Raw genomic sequence first — 26,522 nt, 5'->3', positions numbered from 1 at the left:
ATAAGTCGGCCTAGGACTACACTCGCGACGTTGCCCGTTCATGTGAGGCCGACAATGGCGAGCCATTTCACCATCACCAACACCTTGTTTTTTAGCGGGTACAGTGGCAGACATTTCGGGGAAGTCGGGCTCTGGATTACCTCATGATTCAGTCGAGTGCTCAGAAGCACTTGTGGAAGACAATCTCGGAAATGCTCACACCAACTTCAATGCAAAGTTTAGTGAAACTCGTCGTAGTGCACAGTTCCATTTTTCATTGAGGGGCTTATTTAATTAGCGTAGTCAGAAATCCTAAGGCATATGCCGAGCGCCATGTGCTTCTTCTTTTACATGTTGTAATACCACCGTTTTTACTTAGAAATATCGTTTCATGCAGATAACTGATGATGCGTTGCATGATCACGTGACACATTCAGACGGTACCCTGAACTCAGATTGGCTGGGCATTTGGTGTCACGCAATGCATGTCGGCAGACGAGTTTCCTGTATATCATAAGGCTCTAGAGTTTGAAGCTAGCGTTCCAACGAACTCCGGTATTTAAAATTAGATTTTATGGAAATACAAAGTTTTGACACATGCGTTTTTGGATGTGGGGTAGTTTTTGCATGCATAATTGACTTTCTAGTCAGGAACCCTTTAGTATGCATCGAAAAATGAAAAACAATGGAGCCTTAAAGGACAGTATTGAAAGTTGGCTGTCCTGTTTCAATGATGCGGAATTCTGCTTTCTTTCCAGGCATGCCGGGGCTTTGAACAGGACAAAGGGGCTGAACGCGATGGTCCAGCTGATACTTCCTTGTGGAATTTCACAAGAACGCTTCCCAGATTTAGTGATTTCTTTATCTTCTACTCCACATGCCCCGGTATAGTAATTGTATTTATTTGAAACGTGGAGAAATAATACAATGTCAATCAGCACGGAGATAATTTTTCAGAATCTAAGACTAATGTTATTGCGCGAAGACTAAGACTTATGTACCAAGAATTAAGACTAATGTTATTGTGCTAGGTATACAGACAGTGATCATGTGTTTTGGCATGCAGCAATGAAGCTGCAGGTTTCGTAGAACGCCTCTAAGGGCACCGACTACATAATACAAACGTAGATACACCTGAGCAAAACCTCTTAGCTCTACCCTTTATTTCCCTGCCACATATGTGAGACATAACATATACATATCCCCATGTATATCCCCATATCCCCATACACAAAAAAGCCACAGGAACAAAATGTAATAAAATACACGTATATATATATATGTATATATATAGATACGCATGGAACGATGCGACAGCACCAGAGGACACATGTTTCGCCGTGTTTGCGGTTCGTCAGCCCTGGGTAGCTGCGCATCGTTCGGGATTGGCAAACCAGGGGTCACTCAGCGAGCGATATACACCTGGGGGGTGACTGAGCACTCCTCAATGCCACAGTGCAAGCCAGTGAATTATAAAGAGAGGGAAAAAGCCATTAAAAATAAGAAAAATGACGCTAGATGTGTTTGAAATTCAAACTTACAAATTAAGATGGCTTCTATGGCTGCACGTAGAAAAACAGATACTCATGGAACGATGCGACAGCACCAGAGGACACGTGTTTCGCCGTGTTTGCGGCTCGTCAGCCCTGGATAGCTGCGCATCGTTCGGGATTGGCAAACCAGGGGTCACTCAGCGAGCGATATACACCTGGGGGGTGACTGAGCACTCCTCAATGCCACAGTGCAAGCCAGTGAATTATAAAGAGAGGGAAAAAGCCATTAAAAAATAAGAAAAATGACGCTAGATGTGTTTGAAATTCAAACTTACAGATTACGATGACTTCTATGGCTGCACGTAGAAAAACAGATACTCATGGAACGATGCGACAGCACCAGAGGACACGTGTTTCGCCGTGTTTGCGGCTCGTCAGCCCTGATTAGCTGCGCATCGTTCGGGATTGGCAAACCAGGGGTCACTCAGCGAGCGATATACACCTGGGAGGGTGACTGAGCACTCCTGAATGCCACAGTGCAAGCCAGTGAATTATAAAGAGAGGGAAAAGCCATTAAAAAATAAGAAAAATGACGCTAGATGTGTTTGAAATTCAAACTTACAGATTAAGATGGCTTCTATGGCTGCACGTAGAAAAACAGATACTCATGGAACGATGCGACAGCACCAGAGGACACGTGTTTCGCCGTGTTTGAGGCTCGTCAGCCCTGGGTAGCTGCGCATCGTTCGGGATTGGCAAACCAGGGGTCACTCAGCGAGCGATATACACCTGGGAGGGTGACTGAGCACTCCTCAATGCCACAGTGCAAGCCAGTGAATTATAAAGAGAGGGAAAAAGCCATTAAAAATAAGAAAAATGACGCTAGATGTGTTTGAAATTCAAACTTACAGATTAAGATGGCTTCTATGGCTGCACGTAGAAAAACAGATACTCATGGAACGATGCGACAGCACCAGAGGACACGTGTTTCGCCGTGTTTGCGGCTCGTCAGCCTTGGGTAGCTGCGCATCGTTCGGGATTGGCAAACCAGGGGTCACTCAGCGAGCGATATACACCTGGGAGGGTGACTGAGCACTCCTCAATGCCACAGTGCAAGCCAGTGAATTATAAAGAGAGGGAAAAAGCCATTAAAAAATAAGAAAAATGACGCTAGATGTGTTTGAAATTCAAACTTACAGATTAAGATGGCTTCTATGGCTGCGCAAACACTGCGCAAACACTCAAACATCGCCATGCCAGTTCTGGACAGCTGTCCAGTACTGGCATGGCGACGTTTGAGTTACAAACATATGCTATACGTGCAGCCAAAGAGCTCCGGCTATTTTTTTCCTTGTATACTTCACTGGCTTTGCACTGGGCTTTCAGTGAGTGAGTTATCTCACCCTGACGGGAGGAATCACGTGTTACGTGACCTTCTGACGCCATCCGCTCAAACGTTGCCTGCCTGCGTATTGTTGACGAGGCCGAACAAGGCCGAAACAGCTGTCCAGTACTGGCATGGCGACGTTTGAGTTACAAACATATGCTATACGTGCAGCCAAAAAAGCTCCGGCTATTTTTTTCCTTGTATACTTCACTGGCTTTGCACTGGGCTTTCAGTGAGTGAGCTATCTCACCCTGACGGGAGGAATCACGTGTTACGTGACCTTCTGACGCTATCCGCACAAACGTTGCCTGCCTGCGTACTGTTGACGAGGCCCAACAAGGCCGAAACAGCTGTCCAGTACTGGCATGACGACGTTTGAGTTAGAAACATATGCTATACGTGCAGCCAAAGAGCTCCGGCTATTTTTTTCCTTATATATATATATATATATATATATATATATATATATGTATATTTGCCTTTAACAGAATTCATGGTTTCATCCCCAGCGATCTTTTTAATGAATGCTATGAAAAGGTAAAAACAGACTGAAACTACAGCTTATTAGCGTGCAAGCTTTCATAAATCTCTTAGTCAGCTAGACTCTGGCCCCTTATTCCTATCAAAATTACTTGGTCCCTGGCCGACTCCAGCCCAGCAACGCTATGCGCTCAAAGCTCTTTTGACCTTTCTGGACACTATCGGACTTCGATACCTGTTGTGAAGGGGCTCAATATCTAATTCCCCACATCACCGTCAGCAATAGGGTAGAGTACCCATCTGGCGATGAGACTCACCATTCATGTCAAGTTGTTGTTGCTGTTGATTTCATAAAGTGAAATGCATTTCATCAAGTACCGGGTATGCTATTTAGGTCCAAGTAAATGAAGGCCTTGGAAGGAACACCAATCCCGTTGAGGCGAGGACAATCATTCGAGCTGTTTGATGACGAACATAATAACTGCAACTCACACACACACAAGTGCTGTTAGTTGCTCCTTTCACACCACACTGATCATAAAAATGTTGCTCCCCCACTAAATCACTTGACGTTCGATATGTCATCTGCTACTTTACAGGTGTTGTCTCGTACAGAAGCGAACGTGAAGGAACGTACTTCGTTCAGACGCTCCGTGAGGTCCTGGAGAGAAACCATCATGTTACGGATTTCATGAACATGATGACGCTTGTCAACAATTATGTAGCAGAGCAGGACATTCGCGGTTCCTCTGCGGAAGTGGAGAAACAGATGCCGAACATAATTTCTACGCTGAGGAAGGGGTTACTGTTTGCGGCTCCGGTAAGTTATGACACTGTCCTCGAAATGTAATTTCAAAAGTACATTAATTTTTGGAGTTATTCCTCTTCCGTTTCGCCGCGCTCCTCAAGGCTTTTTAAAACGGGTAAGTTAGATTTTTATGATTCCGCGTTAGCGCCGCGAAGCAACTGTTTCTAATGTTAGTGTGATTAAGTGGTAAAAGCGAATAACCTCTGTGCTGTAGCAACGATGGTTCGAAATCCCGAGCCGTTTTTACAATCCCGGGACTTCCGGATTTCGAAATGTGGGTACTTGGGATCCAAGGACGGGATCGGGATTTTTTTGCAACTATCCCAATGATGTCGTATCGGTCTGTATCGACTTGCACAGCCACGCTATCACAAATCGCGATATTGTTCGCGTCTCCTGTCATCCCCACGGAACATTCTAGTGAGAAAAGAAAATAAATAGAAAAAGGCGCAAAAAAATGTAAGGTAGCCGCACAAAAAGCGTCAGGTTTAACAGTAGCTTCTATACATTCAGTATCTTTTGTAACAGATGAACTGTGCCTTCCTGAGGGAATGTTATCTTACGCACCAATGTAGCATGTAAAAGGTACATATTCAGTGATGTGCGGTGTTGTTCCCAGAGATGCAGCAGATTAGATTTCTTTGAGGGCATTTCAGACTGTACAAAGGTCCTTCATGGTTAACCAAGATTTTTGCAGGGTGCCGGCGAGCAGTGTGTTTGCAGCTGCGGAACAGCGATGCATAATCAGGTACGTAAAACCAGGGGTCGGAGCCGGAGCAGCCTCGAGGCAGCGCAGCAGCTTAGACATGCAAATGAAACACGGGTTTTTGGGCCCATAACCTCCCTTTGGAAATAGCGTCGGTTGTGGAAAAAAAGGAGAGAAAAACGTTACAAAATATTCGAATGATTACGTAATATGAGGTGGTGAATGAGCCCTTTCACCTCACGGTGAGCAGGCCCACACCTGGTGTGGGGAGCATGGTGGGAAACATTGAGGCGTAAGCACAAACGGGGGCTTGCAACGTGATTTTACTCCCTTGATGGTATGGGCTTCCAGGGACGTCGCCGAACCAGTCCTGTTACCGCACGGGGTAACTGGAACCGGGAGCGATAGATGGCAGAACGGACGGAGAACACCTGGAAGATGTGGCAGTGAAGAGGCGGTGGAGTAGACCGGGAAGCGCCCTGGAGGATGAAGTCAACTAAGGTGCACACCCAATGGATGGGCTCCGCAGAAACCTGCTGTTCTTTTCTCGCGAAGCTAGCCTGCACCTTTTCTCGAGCTGCATCTGCAAGGAACTGTCCCGGCCGCTTCTCTTCCTTCCTTCTTTCAGCGCTAACATGCACCAGCGCCACCACATATGATATGATATCCATCTGTCATATCATAAGTTGATCAAGGAGAAATATGCAAAATTATACATCGATCTGTCACACGATGCATTGTAGATTTTGCATTTGTGATTGATAATGTATGAAGAAACATGCAGGGCGCGGCGGCCCATGGACGATGATGGTGTACCTTTGCTGCCACGCGCTACAATCCTGGTTTGTCAGTTCTACCGGCACCATCTTAGCCTGAGGCCACGAACATCTGCCCGCTGGGACATCATACCACCGGCGGGTAGGACTCATGTAGAGGAAGATCATTTGGTGACCCGAACTACCTACACCTCAGTTCGGTGAATAATTCCGGCTTCTACCATCCAAAAGTTCCCAACGACCACCATCATCAGATCAAGATCCGTGCACCTGTCTCGGAAGCAGACAATGGCGTCCAGGCCCGGCTTGTGAGCCGCCGAGCACGTCATTCCACTGGGGACTTTTAATGCGAGGTAATGCGAAATGTCCAGTGGCGCAGGAGCACCACGCACTGCACGTTACGTCTCCAACAAGCGTAGACGATCCGAGCTGTCCGTCATCTGTCTTCCCTTCAACTTCCCGTCATGGTATCAACCGCAAGCACCGCTGAACGTTTGAGAGGTGCCATCTCGCCCCCTCTGTCTTACAAAATTGCCTGTTTCCTGTCCACATCCAGCACACAATCCTTATTGTGAAAGGGTTCCTTATTTATTCCCCCGCACCACCAGCAGCCAATGGGGTAGAGTATCGCCACTGGCGATGAAAGTCCCGATTCATCATCTCACAATAAAGTTGTTGTTTAAGAAACAAGGAAAAGGGTGCAGGCTAGCTGGTATAGATCCATGAAGAAGACCGATAGACACGGACACAGAAGGACGACACACGTAGGTTCTCAGAGACAGCAATAAATTTATTGGTTCATCTCAACTTTAAAGCTAAAATCTTCGAAGGGGTGGGTAGCGGGCCGTGGACAACGACGAAGACGAAGACCCACCCTCTTCATTTCTGCATCTCAACTCGCACCCGCTGCCGGCCGCGACACCTGAGCGAACATGCTCGCCTGCCGGTTTCGGCAGTCGCGGCAGCCAACGCCACGGCACGCATCAGCCGGCGTCTCGGCAGTCCTCACGTCCACGCAGCCTCACTTCCTGGGATCCTACGAGCTTTCGCTGCCGTGCCGGTCGCGGCACCCCAGGCCACGACTCCAACGCCAGACCACGACTTCGACGACGCCAACGTTCATCTCTGGCAAACCTCATCTCCGCCGCTCCCGCCCCACTCATCGACCTCTGCCTACAACGTGTGCTGTTCCGCCCGTGGGCATGTCCAGCAGTGCGCGTCATCCATGGTCACTCTTGCTCTCTCCCTCCGGTATAGACGTGATCCTTCGATCTTTCTTATCGCCGCTTAGGCGTCTGAGTGGGGAGCACTGTAGTGGGTCGTGGACAACGACGAAGACGGCCACGCACCTGGAGCACCTGCCTCAGTTCCACCGGCGCGGCCATAGATAGGCCACCGTCATCGCCTCTCCGTGGCGTACCATCATCGTCGGTCGGGACTCATGTAGAGGAACAACACCTCCTCTACAGGTGCGACAGGGATAAAACACGCATTGCTAACTACGCTTCCCATGGATTCCCGAAACAACCTTCGGTGTGCGTAGCATTCCCACGCAAGCACTGTAGTGTCCTCGAAGCGAGGCTGGCAACCTTTACAATCCCGTAAATGATCTCCCAGTACCCAAGACCTGGCCATTCTTTCAACGTTTGCTGCATGACCCCTAATCCGTTCATTGATGCACCGGCGCGTCTGGCCAACGTACACAAAGCCGCACTCAAGGGGAATAGCATACACAGCGTTCTGCTTGCAAGGAACAAAAGGCTTCCTGTGCCTCACGCCACAAGATTCAGATTTAGAGCTCAAGGGGGTCAAACGACTTAATTTGAAGGCACTGGAAAAAACAACTTTGATATTATAGTATTTAGCGACAGCAAGAATGTTGTGAGCAACTGCATGGAAACAGGAAATTACAACAACATTACGAGAGTTTCCATCATTCCATGGTCTACACTGTGAACTTTCAAGCAATTCCATGGCCCTCTTCGCAATCAATTGGCTGTCAACCCGGCCTGCGTGAGTCTTTCACGTTCCTTTCGCAAACTACTCCAAACGAAATGAAAACAGCTTTTATTCGTTGCAGCATTCAAGAGGGATGTACAAACACCGAACTTAACAAGTTTAGAATGTGCGCTTGAGTAGGGCAGGACCGGCTTGCAGTTTTCTTTTTCATATGACCAACAAAAACCCGGGTTACAACAAAATGTGAGGTCCAGGAACCTCAGCATCCCATGAGAGGGTTGCTCTACACAAAACTTTAAATGGGGTGCTACTGCACTAACATACTGTAATGTAGAGTCCACACATGTAGAACCAGCATCAGAAATAACAACACAAATCGACGAATCAAAACACGCTTTTGACTCCCAAAACTCGTAAGCTTGCCCAGCTCAATATCCCAGGTATTTAGATAAATTTCTGATAAGGCAGGAACAACTGCGGAGCCAATGCATACACCATTTTTCTGAACGAACAAACAATTGTCAAAAGAGATAACAGTATATTTCAATGAACACTCTAGGATACTGATAAAATTGTCACAGGAAAGACCAACTTCAGAGCGAAAAACAACCAACTCATACTCAATAAAATGTTTGACTGTCCTGAGTAGAACCAATAATTTCAGGGAGTAATACAAATATTTTAGATCAAGGGAAAACATAGTTACCAGAGCACCGTGGAAGGGCTTTAAGCTCTCGATCAGTTCCTCAGAGTTCCGTAGCGAGAGAGAACCAGGAAGCTGTAGAACTTTTAGTCCGCGTTGGAAAAATTTTGCAACGAGTTTCTGCCAGGTACCAATTCCACTGACGACGACACGAAGAGGCATCTGCGGTGCGTGTTCTTTTAAAATGAACTTGACCGATAGCTCAGAGCACTTACAGTTTACAACAAGTTTGGACGTTTGGACCAACAAACAAGTTTGTTGGTTCGCCTTGGCGAAAATGCTTACAATAGAGGACTTGTACTTCTGTAACGAACCACGAAACGGAGTGAAAAGATCACCAATACCAGAATTGACCTTGCTCAAGTATATTGCACTGGACAAAACAGCAAATTTACCAGACTTATCACGTTGAAGCAACATGGCGTCAATGGAAAAAAGTTCATCCTTAACATTTCTGATCAGCTTCAAACGAGGTGTCCCTCATTCGAAGCAGATCAGGAAAGTTAAGGATGAACTTTTTTGGCCGTTGTACAAGCGGAAGCGGGAATGCGGGAGAGACAGCGTTCAGTACACACCAATTTGTCAGTGCTATCAGTAATTTTGGTGGGAACATGATTATATGAGCGCTGCAACATCAAACTTTGTAGGTTTCACAGGCAGAGAGCATTTGGTTGGCTGGGACAGAACCTCAACTGAATTCTCAGAAATGCTAACACCAAAAGGGTTGACCAGTTCAGAAGAAGCACTGCCAGGTTTGCACGTGGGAGGAGCCGCAAACAGTCTTTTTCTTCGAGCACAACTGCTTAGCAAACTCCGTGCTTTGAAGCTGCGACCGCTTTAAGAAGTATGTCTCTGAGGCACACCTGCCGCCGTAGTGTAATGTCCAAATCTTGAATGACAGGGTCCTGAAGTTACTAACCTGTCCAACCAGAGCAGACTTGTAGCAGCAAAGGAGCTTTAACTTGAGATGCCACGGAAGTAACAGCTGCGAGCCCAGGAGAACACAGGAGGGCACAAATTTGCGCCGAAGAACCAGCTTGATGAGTGCAATGTCGGATTCGACAGACGCGATAGCCAGGCCAAGATGACACACGGTATATAAAGCAGCCTCAATGAATGGATTAGGGAACATAGAGCAAACGTTGAAAGAATGGCCGGGTCTTCGGAACTGGTAGATCATTTACGGGATTGTAAAGGTGGCCAGCTTTTTGGCCAGCGACGTAAAGGTGGCCAGCGACGGCGTTTACAACACCTTGCGGTATGCACAAAAAATTACGCGAAGGCAGATCGAAGACCGCGAGTTCATCCAGCAGCTAATTGAAATGCATTCTGCCTTCTTGAAGACAAGCCCCAACTCTGTGCCATACTGGACAGGGCGCAAGTGGGATGTCTTCGCTATGAGTAGGCAGTTCGGCAAGTCCACAACCTTCCTGACCATGAGACGAAGTGGCTATGTATGTCGTGATCGGTACCGTGTTCATCCACCAGCGGCAGAGCTTTAACGATGCGGCAATGTTCTTCACCGGGTGGCTGTTCAAGTACTGTGACAAGATTGAATTCCTCGGGCTGGAGGGCGAGGCCGGAGCGCCGCTCGTTCTCAAAGGGGACTTCAACCTGTGGCCTACAGACCGAGAGCGGCTGCGCGAGTACTTGCCCCAATTTTTATTCTTGAGCTGGCCGTAGACGTACACCAACAGACCACGCTAAGCAGATCATGCCTCGATTTGACATTCCCCAGTGGTATGCATACCGTTTGGAGGTCTTACTTCTTCTCGCACCGCAGCCCCGTCTTCACTGCTGAGAATGCGAGACGCCGGCACCAAGGCACTACCGCGAGCCACACGCCTGCCACCGAATGCAGCCAGAACGCCCCGAGCCAGAACGCGCCCCATACGCTGCTCATGTCGTCACCCGCCGCACCGTAGAGTAACTCGCGCAAGGCTAAGCAACAAAAAACCCAACTGCATTAGCGCCTTCCTTGTAAGCGTAAATCGTTTATGTGTAGCCTGTGTGTATGTCAAGTCATGTAAGGTCTGCACAATAAATGTACATATACTCTGTATGTTATTTGAGTTCGTTGGTTTCACTACTTACTTGTGCCACCGAAGCACACATCCTAATGAACCACTCATAAGGCGTTTCACGGAAATCTATGTGGTGGCCTCTGTGGTACCACTTACCCATGTGTTTTATCCAACTGTCTACACAGATTCCCATAGAGGCTTCTCCACCCACGAAATCACGCAACAATCACGCACGCGGAATCAATGACGAAACTGTAAAAGATGCTGGTTTTTTTTTTTTTTTTTCATTTTCGGAAGACATTCGGCAAACTGTCACAAACAATAACAACAACTTTATTTTGAGATGATGAATCGGGATGATCAAGCTCGGACTTTGGCTTTGGATAATGACATGTACCCAAAAAGCTCCAAGCTCCAAGTAGCTCGGTACCCCTCGCCCCAGAGGTGGATTACTGTGGAAACTACTACGGTGCGCGTCAAGCGCAGCGTGTGAGATGGAAACGTTATGTCCACTCAGTTGTGCGACTTTGGGCATTCCACATTCAAAGCCATGCCGATAGTCAAACATGCGCTTATACATCCGAGCCGGTTTGATAAACCTTAAGCGACATTAAGGACCTCACGCTGTGCAGGCCTCACATCTCCAACCCAAGAGTTCATCAAGCTCATGCTCATTACCACTGCGCCGGCTCGATAACCCCTCGGGGCGTTCAGGTAACAGTTGTGTGTAGCTGGATACATTATATCGATTTTGCGCAATTTTTTTACATGCATCTGATAATTATCCCACTGCGTCCTCCTTCCTTGAGCCACGAGTCTAGATAGCTGGAATAACACTGCGCACGCCGTAGAGTAACCTGAATCCCTAAGATGCAGCAGAGGTGCACCACTGGACCTTCATTTCTTTAAGTATGTTAATCTCGATTCTTTAGGTATTTAGATATTGACCCATGGGCTAATAAGTGTAGCACCATGTGTGTGCCATGGAAAGACAGTCCCTGCGTTACTTAGCGGAATTTAAACTTACAACGCTCCTCAGTTTGTTGTGTGGTCTGCCACATAGTGCGCCCTTGATAATATTTGGGTACCCTACAGGTTAAACTTGCGATAGACGCGTCCTCCAGTACCTCGGCGAGGTGGAAGCACATGGTGCACAGCGCGGCTTTTTGAGCCATAGTACTGCTGAAAGGCTGCAGGTATCCCTGACGAGCACTAAAGGGGCGGTCACATCCGGAAACCCATCTATGAAACCGATACCAGTATCTTCGGTAGATTTTGTAGCCTCTGTCAGCAGATCCAACATATCGTCTGTTGGTTGTCACGAACATTGTACCACGATCGCAAGGGATGTGGTGATCAAGTTTTATTGCCTATCGCTAGTCCACTTCCTCATAGAGGGCATCAACCGGAGGGGGGGGGGGGGGGAAGAGAGAGAACGAGAGAAAAAAAGGTATTTTCTATTCGGTATCGAAGTACGTATCGCTATGTGTTTTGAAATCGCCACCCGAAAAGTGTCTAAAGTACCGATACTTACGCTTTTGTAGTGCCCCACCATTCTTAACTGGTGATATTTTTTATTTCTATCCTTTGTGACTGGTCCGCCTACCGCAGACAGACGAAAACTTAGAGTGCCAGCTCTCCTAAACGTCAACCAACGTCTAGGCCATATAATAAACTTTCAGCTTTTCTGTTGCAAAAATGGCTTCTTCCAATTCGTTGTTATGCAAACCGATTACCCACGTAAGCATGACTTCATGCGACGCTATCGTATTTTGGGGGCGGGTGAATCGCCGACCTCATCATCATCCAATGTATGTGTGTGTGTGTGTGGGTTCGTATTCTAAGCGAAAGTATAAAGTATCAAGTTACTTGTCTGGTAGTAACAGTACTCGTACTCCGTTACATTATTAAGGAAGTATCGATATCGTATTTCGCTCCTCTTTACCCAAGTAACGGGTATCGGTATCACGATACATTCGGTAACGGCTACCTCACTGGTCTACCGTGTCATGCCGTGGCCAGCAAATTATCCAGAACCCTGAGGGAGGGGGAGGGGGCGTTGCAAACAAAATTGGGGTGCACTTTCATTGTAACAGCACTACACTGAAAAAAAAAAGTGGGATGTGCCGCCAAACATTTAGGGGGAGGTGTCGGGGGTCTTGATATACTTCTGGTCATAGATAAAATTGTGAGTGGTTTTGGAACCACTTTCGACGACTTCTACTTCTACCCGTACTTAAATTTTTCATCACTTACACGTTAATTGCAACCAGTCATCGGAAGGTAGTTAGCGGCGCGATGTGAGATCATATCCCGGTCTCCACAAACCTTTTTTTTTATTTTTTTCACAAGCGTCGCTTAACACTTCAAAGGTTCCTGAACTTTGAATTACCAACCAACCATGTCTCCCAAACGCTGGTGAACCTTGAGGAGTTGATGGTACATCACCAACTACCATGAGTAAAAAGATTGAACCTTTAAATTCAAGTTTAAGGGAACCTTTATCTCAGTTGAAAATTAATCGGTGTTCATGAAACCGGGCAGAAGCTAGCTAGATGTGCCAAGTTAACCATGAAAGCCTAGGAGCAGCTTATTTGGCACACGGTAAGATGTTGAGGAGGGTGCGCGACATTCGAAGGTAGGTACAGGTGTTGTAGAATCCCTGGCGATTTGAGGAGCTGACCTTCCTCGCGGGCAGTCAGAGCCATAGGTACACGAGCGAACGTGATGCCGCGTTCAGTGAGAGCAGGCTTGATGCCCTAATATTTGCCTGTTATTGCGAGCGTTGTGGTAATGCCGAAAACGAAATATAGCTGGCGAAGCATGAAATGTTTGACGACTAAGAAGTTTGCGCGGTGGACTAAAACCTCGCGCTCGAAGCCAATATCGCATATCCCGAGTATGCTGCGGCGACAAGTCCTTCTGAGTAGCGTCGTGGAACCGGTGGCAATGCCTAGAAGCCTTGTCGCCGTACTACGATGCATAACCTTTTCAGTTCGTGCAGCAAAAATATATTAAAAATACAGTCACAACACCTATTTACGGTATTGTTGTTGGCTATGGGACCGTCTTGTTCACTTTTCTTTTGCACATTCAGAGCTACAGGCAGAAACACCGCCAATCTTGGTACCTCTAATGCCGTTTTTAGTGCATAAAGCAGGTTATTTGCGCCTTTTATAGGCGCCTAAAAAAAGTTTTCTTTTTGTGCCTTAAAATTCGGGCTCTATTCATCGCTCTGAATTCTTCAGGAAATTCCGTATCAATCGTGTCATTTTGTGAAAACTCTACACGAACGGTCTTTTCGTTCGCTTTGAGATGCTGTACTGCATGGCACGCACTGCGTTATTCAGTACTTTGGCGGCTCATTTTGATTTCGTCGCAAGCGAAGATGCTCCTCTTCAATTGTGTTTAAGACAGGGCAATATGCGGCATGACTTTTTATTTCGGATACACTCACTTGCATCAGCGGGAAATGTCAGATAGCGCATCACAGTGCGCATCTATACTGACTCACTTAATTGATACGCAGTATCATTTCGTAAGTGTGCAAGCCGACCGACCATCCAAGCGTTTCTATTTGCGCGCTTCAACAGTAGCGCTAATGATGTTCGCATGTTACCGTTTACGTTTGCCGCACACTTTTTGAAGGAAACACGATGTAAATCTAACTCCTCCGCGAGTGCATTTGTTGCGGTTTGTGTTGACACAGAGCACGTGCGTTTACGACAGCACGCGCACACTTGTTTCATTTATTTTATATTTAGGGCAGATTCCTTCGATTTTCCTGATGTGCAGTAACCCAGAGCGCGCTCAGATGCTGTTTAAATACATATCACGTGACGAAGAGGGCGCTGGAAGCGCAGCGCAAGCCACTGCCGAGTATTAAAAGGAAGTCTGGCCATTGGGAGGAGCCTAAAAAAGATAATCCTGTCAATCAAGCTTAGGCGCATTTCATTGGTTGCCGTTTTCCATGGGGTAGGTGGGTGCTATGGCAAAAAAAAAATTCGAATATGGAGGATGGGGCTTGGAACCGCGAAGCGGAGATTCTTCTCTAATTTCATACTGTGAGTATACATCATCGTGTACGCATCTGCAAAATCAGCTTCAACTTTCACTTCGCCATCATTATTTACGCGAAAATGAGATGTTTGGTCGCTAACATTAGGCCTCGTTAAGATTGTCATCCCAAGACAATAACAAGAAAGACGTTGAATTTTATTTATACATACATCCGTGCTTATTTTTTATTCAATCTACTTACGTTACGTTATATAAATAATAACAGGGGTGGGCAGTAATACTATTTTTTCGTGTTATAATACTAATACAAATACTTTTCGAAAATGTGTATTATAATACATAATACTAATACTGTATTATAATACGTTATGGTAATAAAGCAGTACATAACTTTTCGAAAAGCCCAGGGCGTACACAACATTGATTACACGATTTACAGTGCCTGTTGCATGAAACAATAGATGCATTACGGATTATTCGGCTTTAATAACATTTTCTCAAAAATTCAATCTTTGAGTCAGTGGTGGATCGTGGGTTGGGGAAAAACAGTCAGTTTATACATTGGATTTCCCTCTCTCCCCTACCACGCGGCCCGACAAAGAAAGTGCCCCCTGTCCTCAAACCGAGGGTCTGGGTCTGCCCCTGCTTCGAGTGCTCTTCTGTATGGTCGAAGCAAAGAACCTCTTGTGGCATATTGAAAATGTCACAAGACGTCTAAGACATATCCCTTCTAAGCCTAGCCAGGGTTGAGGGCAACTGTCCCTCCTGAGCTGCCCCACCCCCCTACCAGGGTGGGAGGGGGGGGGGGCGAAGATTTCCCTTGTACCAGATGTAGAAGCCTCCCTTGGTGCGTACATTAACCTTGGACACAGGGCTAGAAACATTTTCGATTGTTCCTTTCTTCCTGGGGAATTTTATGACCAGAGAGTGTACACTGACTAATCCCCGAAAGAACAGGTGTTCAAAGAGATGACGACCAAAAACGTGTGGTGTGCTGACCCACCTGCCCGGATTATCACCATGCTGATAGCGCAATTAGGGTGAACGAACAGATCCGTCGTCAAAATTCCAGAAGTCTCACTGGGGTATTATAATACTTGTAATACGCGTTTCTGCATATTATAATACTAATACAAATACATTTTTAAAATCTGTATTAAATACGTAATACTAATACAAAAATTGTCCACTCAAAATAAGATAGGACGACGAACAGAGCAAGTTTGAGCATGGAATCAAAGTTGTTCGATCACAGATGAGACATCGATGATATTTACCGTATTCAGCAGCCGACATAAACCATTGGTTAAGTGACGTCATGTTTAAATCGATCGCGTGATCTCTCCGGCTATGAAGCGCTGTTCAAACGGTTGACAACGACGCATCAACATTATTCACACTGTCACGCGATGGCTGAGGGGAGGGAGAAAGTAGCAGACGACAGGGCTGCGGAAGGATCCCGTTTCTTCTTCTTTTTTTATTATGAGGTTGTTAACGGGGCTGGCGCTGCTGCAGGTGGTTGCGGATCAGCGTGTCGGTAATCGGCGGTTCTCCAAGATATGGCTGATATGGTCGCTACAAAAAGTGTACATAGAGAGCGTTTGCCATGCTATTTAAAAGGCAACAGTACGTATTCTCACGCCGGTGATCGTTCCGCTTTTGATAGCGTTCCGTCGTCGATTGTGGTTGCGTATAATACCTTAGTCCACATCGACCATCGCTTTAATCTGCAGCACATTCTTCTCCACTGCCCTCACTACCAACCTTCCCGAACCGCACTCTCCGAGTCTCTTCGTCAGCTGGACTCTCACCCCTTCTCCCTCTCGAAATTGCTTGGTCACCGGCGCAATCCAGCCCAGCAACGATATTTCTGGACACCATGGGACTCCGATTGTTATTGTGAATGGGCTCAGTATTTCATACCCCACATTCCCACCAGCAATGGGGTAGAGTATCGCCTCTGGCGATGCACCTCCCCGCTCTCCTTCTAAAAATAAAACTGTGTTTTCGTCTGTTGTGCAACCTGTATGGTGAACTGTAACGATCAAGATAGCCTCTCGATTGATGGGGCATTCCGGCAGCGCCTGTTATACGCTTTCGAGCCCAGTGTCAGGTGCACAGCATGTATTCAAGTGCTTGATCACTGTAGGGTATGTAAACAGAAAAAAATTGATGCAAGGGTGGCCTTATCCTGCATGGAACTCCCACACGCATAACTTTTACGGTGTTATAGTTTTAAGAAATCGACATGGTACTTTCAACGTGTCACATATCTGCACCGCCGCGTTAGAGCATCTCTTGGCTGGCAGTGTTTCTTTGGAGTGCGACTCATACGGTAAATGTACTCTCCGTGCTGCCTTGTTTACGTCCTCGTCCTGTGTGTGCGTGTGTTTTCTTTGTTTAGTGCTGTTTTCTTCATGTTACCCAGGGCGTCCCTGCTTGTGAGCTTGGAAGTTGCCACTGTCGTGACCTCTTGTCAGTGCGGTGATGTGCTTACCTGTGACCTCTTTTATTTCTGCATTTCAGCATATAACATTATTGTACAAATCATTAAGCACTAAATTGATTGTTCTGTTTCGCTAACAAATATTCATCATTACGTTGTGACTGTCTCTTGCTCAAATGAAATTTCACAAAAGGGGTTACCGAGCGTATTTGTCATCTGCTATGATGCACAAAATAATTGTTAAAATAAAAGGCCACACTTTAATGCCATTACACTGCTTCCGAGCCATCCAGAATTTGTACAATTTGTACAAACAAGCCTGTGCTGCCATTTTGTTCAATAATTGCACTGTGCTTATTTGTTGAAAGTAATATATTATTGAGGAAACACTTTTACACAGCTGGTTGGGGACGTATCTATTTTTCCATGCTCATTCCTTACAGGCTTTTCTCTCAACTCCATAATTACATTGTAAGCAGTTTCACTGCATTATCATCGCCCCATTACATGCCAAACCATCACCACCATCAATGCCTAAAAGCTCCCCACAGCTCATGCCATGCTATAATACTGCTGCAAACACTAAACAAGTGTATGAAGGCGGGGTAGTTCGTACGAATTCACGGTGTGTAGACAACAAAAAAGATGCCGAAAGAAGAACGACGACACGGACGACTGCGTCATGCACTACGATCTCTGAAAGTATCGTATCTGTCGAGTAGTACTTGGGAACGCACGAGCCGTCGAGTTGCTTGATACAAATGTCGCGTAGCGACCTCCTTGTTGTTGCCCTTCAATACATCAGCTTTCCATGGGACTGCAACGACGTATCGTCCATTCCTGAACTCTGTAGACTGTTCAAATTCATCAACAACATAGTGGGTCGTTCGTCGTTGTTTTCGCTGAATGCGGGTGCGGGTAAGCAAACTTGGACCCGCACACGCACAGTACCCGCGCGTGTGGGACCTGCACCCGCAAGAATTTAATCTGGGTGACTCGCACCCGCAGTGCTGTCTGTATACTCGCATTGGCTACCCGCAGGGGTAAGTGAGCGATATACACACGCTCAGCGCCAGGTCGAACCCCCGTTTCCTTGTTCACCCTCTGTGTGATGAAGATGACGATGCGGGCACGATACACTAGCCTTGCCCCAGACCAATGGATGCGTTCCTTCTGGCCGTTAGTCACATCGGTGTTGGGGACTGAATATCCGACTGAATTACAATTTCCTGGATATTCTCAGTGTTGACTACGTGTCTCGGACGGCTTCAATCGCGTGCCAATACAGCTGCAATTCAACAGAGAGCCATACATGTCTGTATTAAAAAAACAGAACTCGCCCGCCAGCACTTGCCTGCTGCAGTCTGGAACATGGATTTATACGGCCAACGACTAGGGCACTGCTGAGCTTGCGTGTCACAGCTAGAGGGCTCACTTGGTTTGCCATGGAGTGCGGGTAATGGGGGTATGCCCGCATTACTCGCGGTCGCATTGCGGGTACACCCGCATTTTACCCGCTTCCAGCAGCGATCGCGAATTCCTACCCGTAATTCGTGACAATGTGCGGGTAACTGCGGGTACCCGCGAGTATACCCGCACCCACGCTACACATCAGTTATTCCTTCCTGGTGTGCGGAGCTCACATTCAGCAAGGTGACATCGTGACAACCAGCTGTGTTGTTTTTGGACGAGTACGGCCCTTGTAGAGTCCATCCAAGGTTGGTTTCTACCACTCGAATGCCGTGATAAGGATGATTAATTTTGCCTGTTATGAAGCAGGGCTCGGAACCGTTATTTTTTGTGGTTCGGTTCAAGTTCCCGTTCAAGCTTATCGATTCGGTTCGGGTTCAGCTCAACCGAAATAACGGCTTGAACCGATATTAACCCTTTAGTGCCCGCCCTCCTTTCCAATGGCTCTGCAACCACGGGCCTTGGATGAGACGTTTATTACCCGGAGATATACGCAAATATAAATCTGCAAGGCAAAATATGCATCCGTTGCGCAGAGATGGAATGTTCCCAAATGGGAACGATGGGCTCTCGCAACATCGAAACATTTTAACAGCAAGTCTCACTCCTGGAAAAGTTTGGTGCACTGACTGTACAGATGCATTTGACGGACTTTGTATATCGGTCCTCTGTTCTTCTCAGCACTGTCTGCAGCCGCGATATTTTCCTTCGGATGGCAATAATGCCTTTGTCCTGCTCTTGGCATAGAACAGAGTTCGCCAAGTGGACCTCTTCTTCTGAACGGACCATCACAAGCTGCGAATAGTTCCTCCACCACAAGTCTCATGCAGTGCAGCTAGTCGGGTTTAGGTTGACATCCTAGATCTAGGTGAAGTGTCCAGGCTGTGATGCGGGGTTTTTGCTGGATGTGTCTGAGCAGTTGCCTTTCCATTTCGTGCTAGTAAAGACAAGACTGTAGTTATTGACAAACCTACCGAAAAATCCAATACAGTCATGAAGCTTAGCTCTCAACTTGCAGAAGAGATCGTATTACCCTATATATATTCGTGACTAACTATAGTGGACTAGCCCAGCGCGCAGATGTGCGTAGCCTCACGCTAGGACGACGATAGTACCGGTTGAACTGATTGGCTTCAGCAATGGCGCGCGGTAGTCGTGTCGCATTGCCGCCGTCCACGGTCCAACGCAAACTATTCTTCGTTGTATCTGTACCGTCTTGCAGTCTCTACGGTGCAAGCGCTAGCAAGTGCAACGGGATACACCACATGGAAGCTCGAAGCTCATTTTTCACGAGCCCATTGCTCCGACTCTGCCGCTAGAATGCAGGTATACTCATGATTTAAAAAAAAAATGTTTTGAGCAGTGTAAAGGGCGACAAACCACCAAGTTGGGAAATATTGCAGGCTGACTCGTGACCTGCCAGGATAGTGCAACCTTCCCGTTTTACCCATTTTGCACCGGCCGTGCCCCTGTTCCATGACGTGTAATGTGTACGTGTCGCTGTACTCTATACGTGTGGCGAACTCACAGCCCACAGCAATTTTCATTTCTTCCTTCCACATACCCGCTACATCACTTGGCAGAGTGTCTTCTTCGTCTCCTTGGTCTTCATAGGTCACGCTCCTTTCACACTTGGTTGTGCATAGCCCAACACTATTATTCTCATGTCCGCCGCTGATCTTTATAACCACTTCCAAGACTTCTACTAATGTCCCACAAGTTTATTGAAGACATCTGCAGAGATCCAGAAGCGTTGTCCGTCCAGCCGTTCAGTACGGAAAAGTATGTACTTGAACATTGTTCCCAAATGGGAACAACTGAGGAAATGTTTGCCTCACATTGAAATATTTGGCTACTGAACGTTTATATCTACACAGATATGTTCATTTGTCTCTCAGCAATCACCTCTGACAGTGACATAAACAACGGGAATGCAACGCACCTGCAGCACGTGATAGAAACTCAGTTGCCAGCAAAAATTCCAACTTTGGTCAATGTGGCTCACGAATCTCCCTGTCAACTGAAAACGTAAACCCCTAAGCGCAATTTCGGGTCATACCTTTGAGTATTGATATGTTGGCATACAGTGCAATCTGATTTGGACATCATGTCGGCGTTAATAAAGTTGCGGGATCGCTTGGACTAAGGTAATGTTTTTGTTCCCAAAGGGGAACAATGGTATCAAATGGGTCAATCGGTTCGAACCGGTTTACGTGTACTGCGCTAATCAGTGTAACATAAGATTTTATGGCCTTCTTCCTTCCTCTTACACCCTCACCTCTACACTTCATAAATACAAAGAACCACGCAGTTCACAGCAGATCATCCTTTACTCTACCGAAAAGTGCTGGGAAATGGCGTACAGCATGTCATTGAACTCCAGGGCAGAAGGCTATCGCCGATTTCTAAAGAAAAAAGAGAGAGGCCGAGTCTCTTGGTTCGGGGGTCGATGTCTAGCTGGTGCCAGAGCTCGACGCTCTGCACCATGCTCTGGAGCACATACCAACCTCCTTCCTGTGGTCGCTAATTGTACGCGTTGCTTACTGGTGTCACTGTGAACTATCAAAATACACGTTGCCTTCACACTGCGACGCTGAATGAAAGGAAGCAGCCGAGGCAACAATGCAAAGTGTAGCCGTCGTGTAATACATATTTTTTTCTTTTCTTTTTTTTACACCTCGAGTCACAAAAATGTACAGCCATGTCGTGAACGTTTTGGAAGTGAGGCTGTAGGAGGTGCATGGACTCACCACTTCTTGGTTTATCGATTTGTTATATCCGCTCTATGAGTTTGGCAATATTCCGAGCGATGCAGGGAGTTGGTGCGCTGCAGTCGAGTGAGAAAGTATAGGCGTTTTTACCGTCTGGTGAACCGGTTACCGATCATATATTTTTCGCTTCAGTTCCGGTTCGTTCAGGGGTACAGAAAAAATGTTTACGGTTCGGGTTCGGTTCGGCAAGAAATAACGTCTTTTTTTTTTTTTTTTTTTTCGGTTCTCGGTTACGGTTCAGTGCCCGTTTCGACACCTGTTACGGAGTCCCAGTAATGATTCGCCCCGATCCATAACTGTATCGGTAGGGAATCTGGACTTGTGGTTGTGTCGGCCATTGTTAGGCTTCGCTTTTGTAGTCGTTGTTTAGTTACCCTGGAAGGGGCTTCGAGAACTTAGGTGCAGATTTTTTCAAAGAACAAAGCGAGTTGTTATGGTATCCTGCCCCCAGTGTGACCGCGTGTGGACTTCAACTATGTAGAGTTCTTCTGGGCGCTGAGGTAGATTACCCCAAAGGATGGGAATGAGTGCTGGACATGGTGATGGACATGGCGATGGACATGTCAGCGTCCGAGAGCTTTCGATAGGCGAGGAGTGAAAAATGTGCGGTGACTTCCTCTGTCGAAGATTGAGCGTTTGCTGCCACGTGCGCAAGCCGTTGCGGTTTGTAAAAGAACGTGCAAATTACATGCAGCGGTTATAACGTTGACCGTTGAGCACGCGTCATTTGTTCCGCACGGTTGTCGTGGTGTGTAGTCCGAACCACACATGGTTGGCGCGTGATGTCCTTCGCAGCTTTCTGCACAGGACGTCAATGGGACGTTTTCTGCGTAGAAACGAAGGGAATGAACTGAGGATATGGGATCGCGTGAGAGGCACCCGAACATCGTCGTTTTCGCTTACGCAGGGCGAGGAAATATTCAAAACAGTTGGACTGCCGTGTGGACGGATGATTAGAAGTTGCAGAGACGTGGACATGTGGGTGTTATAAACGATCTCTTCAACAATCGTCCTCCGTCGCCTTTTAGCACAACAAGCCTAATGCAGTTGCAGTCTAGCACTCATGGACATTTATCATAATCTCTTTCACGACTATTATTTGTATACTTATTCAAACAATGTAACACTTCTCTCCTGTCACAATCCCTACTCAGTGCTGTTATGATCTCCTCCTACCTGGGCCTCAGTAGGGACGTGTAGTATGTTCGAATTAATAAAAAGATAATGAATAAGTTTGAGGAAGCACTACCATCCGAAAAAAAACATCATCAATGCAATATACGTACATGTATGACCAGTGCTTTGCATTTCATTGGCTTACCTACTACTATGTTGAATGTAGACATTTATCATGGAATAACCCTCATTAATGTCGTGGTATAACAGCCATAGAGTAAAAATCTCATTGATTTCAGGAGGGCAAGGTGACAATGACACAGCCAAGCAGTGCTGCTGAGGAGAGTGAACACGCCTTTGCGTGCACAAGCACCCAGGTAAACATTATTCATTTTACGCAGATGAATAGTTTGATCCTGACACTAAAGATGACGCAATCATCTTCGTGTTCTGGCATGAAGAGCTGGCATTCATTATATTGTAATTTATCTATTACCCGTTGTTGTTGCATCTGATGTTTATGAAGCCGTACTGGTAGTGTCTGAAGAAGTACATTGGTCATTCGCCTGCAGTGTAGGTTCTGCACTTGAAAATGAGTCCTCTAGTACAGGTTTTCTCACTTTCTGTGTTAGAATGTGTCCAGTCCATATTGAATGAAAAAAAAAAACGCGAAATGGACATGGAGAAGAACTGAGGAAGTCTACACGAGGCAGACCTGCCAGCAACTCAATGTTTTGCCAAGAATACCTTACCGCTCACGCCATGTCAGTGTGCAAGGCGAAGCAGATTACTCAGGCACACCTCCGCCAATATGCAAAAATACTGGTTCGCAAAGCCACTTGCAGCTTATCAAGAAACGCAATGTTCCGCGCGATTAATGTTCCGCCATCATTCGAATAGACGGAGGTTTTGGCTACGAAACAGAAAGTGCATTTACCTAAGTATACAAGATTTCTCTTTTTGGCGGGTCACAGCGTTCGCTTAAAGGCACTATGAAATGCCTTTCTTCTCGCTTTCACCAGAGAGAAAACCTTTTCCCGAGTCTAGAACCAAAATTGTACCTTCGTCATGCGAGGAGTATTCTCGGTAGGGAATTTATACGGAGCGGCGAAGGGAGGACAGCTGGCGCCGCGCCGTGGAGAGCTGCCGAGCGGAGACACAGCGAGCAACTTGACGGGACCACGGCCGTGTCCGCTACACATCATCGTGACGTGTCGTGGTCCCGCCAAGAGCACGCGCTCTAGTATCCCGCGTATGCGTTCATCGGGAGTGGCAATCTCCATGACGGCAGCGCGATGTTCGTAATCTATCGCAGTCGCATAGTCGCATCCTGTGGTTTTCGTCGACGTGCCGAGACGATGTTGGAAAGTTGGTTGTTCAAATTTATGTCAATACACGCCTGGCATCCAATGTCATATGCTTCTCTGTGGCGAGACGGACAGCATTTGATGCCACGAAGCAATCGAACCCCCGGCATGGAGGGACGATGCGGTGCCCTCGACTGCTCGTGTTTGTAGCGGACATTTGCATGACTGAATTTACGAAGGGTACGCTGATACACTTCAGCGTACTGGACAACGAGCTCATGTCGTCTCAATCAAGGTGTAGGACCATCACAATACCTGTCCACACCGGGGACAGTCCACACCGGGGAAAATGATCCACCTACACGGCGCAAAAGTGTGAGTATTTTTCATTGTTGGGGCTAACAAAGGTCTCTTAGTCCGTGTGGTTCAAATGCTATCACAGATTTCAGGATTGCCTAAATGGGTTAATTCTCATCTGCGTGACTCTGATCCTTCCGGCCGCTTACGGCGCACGAGAGAGTAAAAAAAGAAGACAAACTAGAAATTACCGAATCGATTCCATAAACTCAGGTGGTGCACTGTTGATAAAAGTACACTTCATTTAGCATGATCTTAGAAACCATACTTCAACAGAATATTTATGTAATATGTTGAACATACGTATCCGTTCTTTTCTCTTCACTCAGCTGCTTTCATGTTTACAGGTGGCTTCCTCAGCGGAGCCTGAAACCGCTTAGGTGAGACAGCACGGTCATTGCATCCCACTATTCAGAGCAGATAAATGCTGTGCACCCTCTTTCCAGATTCCTCTTTGATGGAGTCTCTTGCGTACCATTCGCGCTCTCTATATTGTTCACAAGTTTTTTTTTACCTTTTTTTTATTTACAGCTTGGTTTATCATGTGCACAAATATGATATTGAGGGGGACATTTTCCTGTTTACACTTCTTATCTTACAATCAGTGCTCAGTTGGATTACATCATTTGCATTCACCGGAACTGGAGTTTTATACTGTGTTATTTTCTTCTTTCAAACCAGGGCAACCCAGGTGTATGGCAGCTGAAGTCGTTCACCAGGGTAATATGCCAGAAACCTCTCCAGCAAGTGCTCTGCGGGTCACCTCTAAATTAAAGAAACCTATCTTTGATGCACTATGAGTCCTCGTGAGATTTTGTTCCTGCTACAACTCTGCGCTTTGTTTCACATTACCAAAAAATAACCCTACCAACCATTATCATACCAGTGGAGTACTGCTGTGTTTAACCAGCTCAACTTGCTCTGGGCATCCTGCAAGGCTGTGCAGCTACTCCAGCACTTATTTGCTGGTAACACTGGTGCCAATACTGTTGTTAGATGACCTGTGTGACAGTGTAAAATAGAATATATCCTGTGCTCTATTAAAAATAAAAATTATGCATGTGTAGCATATCATGTGTATATGTAGATGTGAGATCTTAGTTATTGTACTATTTGAACTAAATGTCGACATTTCAGCTGTTTGACCCTGATGCCCTCGTCCTTGACGATCATGCAAGTGTGCCCACACCCTCGGAGGAGCCTGCATAGCGAGGACTCTGTCCCGGTGGCAAATGGAACAGTTATTTCACAAAGAAAGCAGATATCAGCCAGAAGCCCGACAAGCAGTTTACTTGAAATAGTACGAATTACTTGTCGTTTTTTTAATATCAAAATATAGGGCATGCTACGTGACACTGTTTTTTTTTTTTGCTTTTTTCCAGTTACCTCAACTGGTGAATTCAAGCTTATGTAACACAATAACATAAAATGGCAATGAAACAAGCAAACTGGTGTCGTTAGATTGCGTCCCTCAGTCTTAGGGTTATGGATGTATTACATAGTGTTGGAAACCTGGTTGAACAATAAATTTGTTAAAGAAAAAACAGTTATCAGAAATAAATACGATGTACAGAATACTCTTACACAATACACTGCAGTTGAGTTTCTGTAGGCATAGCGGTGGGCAATGCTAAATGTTCAGATTTACGACGTGCTCAACATTGAATACAGAATATGTGGCGTGCTCATAGATAAATTCTTGAAAACAGACGTGAAAGGGCAAACAACAACAAATACAGCATTCCCGTCCTGTCTGCAGAACAATAAATCAGAGAGTAAATCAGAATCGCCTTAAGGCGCGAAGCTGCTTTGAATAATAACAGTAATGATGACGAAGAACACGAGCTGGAACAAAGTAAAACAAAACATTAGACCACCCAGTGTTTTACGATAATTCGTGCAAATAAATCGAACATCTTCCGGGCATCTTTCAAACATCACAGTCGCACTTCACAACGCAATTGCTTTGTTGTCAGATTGCCAACACGTAAACATAACTGCAACTCACGTAACTATAACACCAACCAACCACCAGACACTTTCCATTGGTGACGGCGATACAACCTATACGGTACCTATTGCGGTAAATCGCTAGAGACCCAAGTAAATCGTCAGGAAAACGATGTGCTTGAGTTCCTTGTTGTGAACGGCCGGTGAGCAGAGGACGAATACATTCGATGAAAAGCTTGTCATACTTGCCAGCTCAAGTGTAGCAAACGATTCACACACAAAAAGCTGTTCATTATAGCGTGTTATCCGAACGCCTCCAACAAAGAAAACGTAATGCTTCAACTTCAAACCTCAGACGCGACCATAGACCTTGTTACCTCCTATGTGCGACTGGAGGCGACAGCCACAGCCACATGCCATTGCACAACACCGGTGATGTAAAGGGGCATAGAAGTGCGGTCCATACACTTACACCGTCGACGGGAGAATGTGCGCGGGAGAGGAGGAGCGCGGAAGAGAGACTTCAAGCGTGCGCTTCTCACAGAGTGGAGCGATTTCGTCAGAAAAAAAAATCGGCATATTAGTTTCTCGGCGGGCTGAACAGTTTCCGGCGATAAAAGTATGGGGGTTCGGGGAATTTCATAGTCCCTTTAAACAGGCGACGTCCCTGATAATCAGGTTGGAGTCGGCATCGGTTCTAGGAACACTGACATCGTTGTCTCCCCTTTATTCACTCATTAAAGGGCTATTGGGATGTGAGGAAAATGACT

General features: G+C 46.4%; 1 long non-coding RNA gene across 1 annotated transcript; it reads left to right on the top strand.

Annotated features, from left to right (window-relative positions):
• Nucleotides 1-756: 756 nt before the first annotated feature.
• Nucleotides 757-22,517, top strand: LOC135377102 (uncharacterized). Its single transcript, XR_010418031.1, has 3 exons — nt 757-864; nt 3,939-4,159; nt 22,438-22,517. It is a non-coding gene; the product is annotated as an uncharacterized LOC135377102 (long non-coding RNA).
• Nucleotides 22,518-26,522: the final 4,005 nt, after the last annotated feature.

The sequence above is a fragment of the Ornithodoros turicata genome, chromosome 1 (genome assembly GCF_037126465.1).
Source record: "Ornithodoros turicata isolate Travis chromosome 1, ASM3712646v1, whole genome shotgun sequence".
Lineage (NCBI taxonomy): Eukaryota > Metazoa > Arthropoda > Arachnida > Ixodida > Argasidae > Ornithodoros > Ornithodoros turicata.
This window is presented reverse-complemented; position numbering and strand designations above follow the sequence as displayed.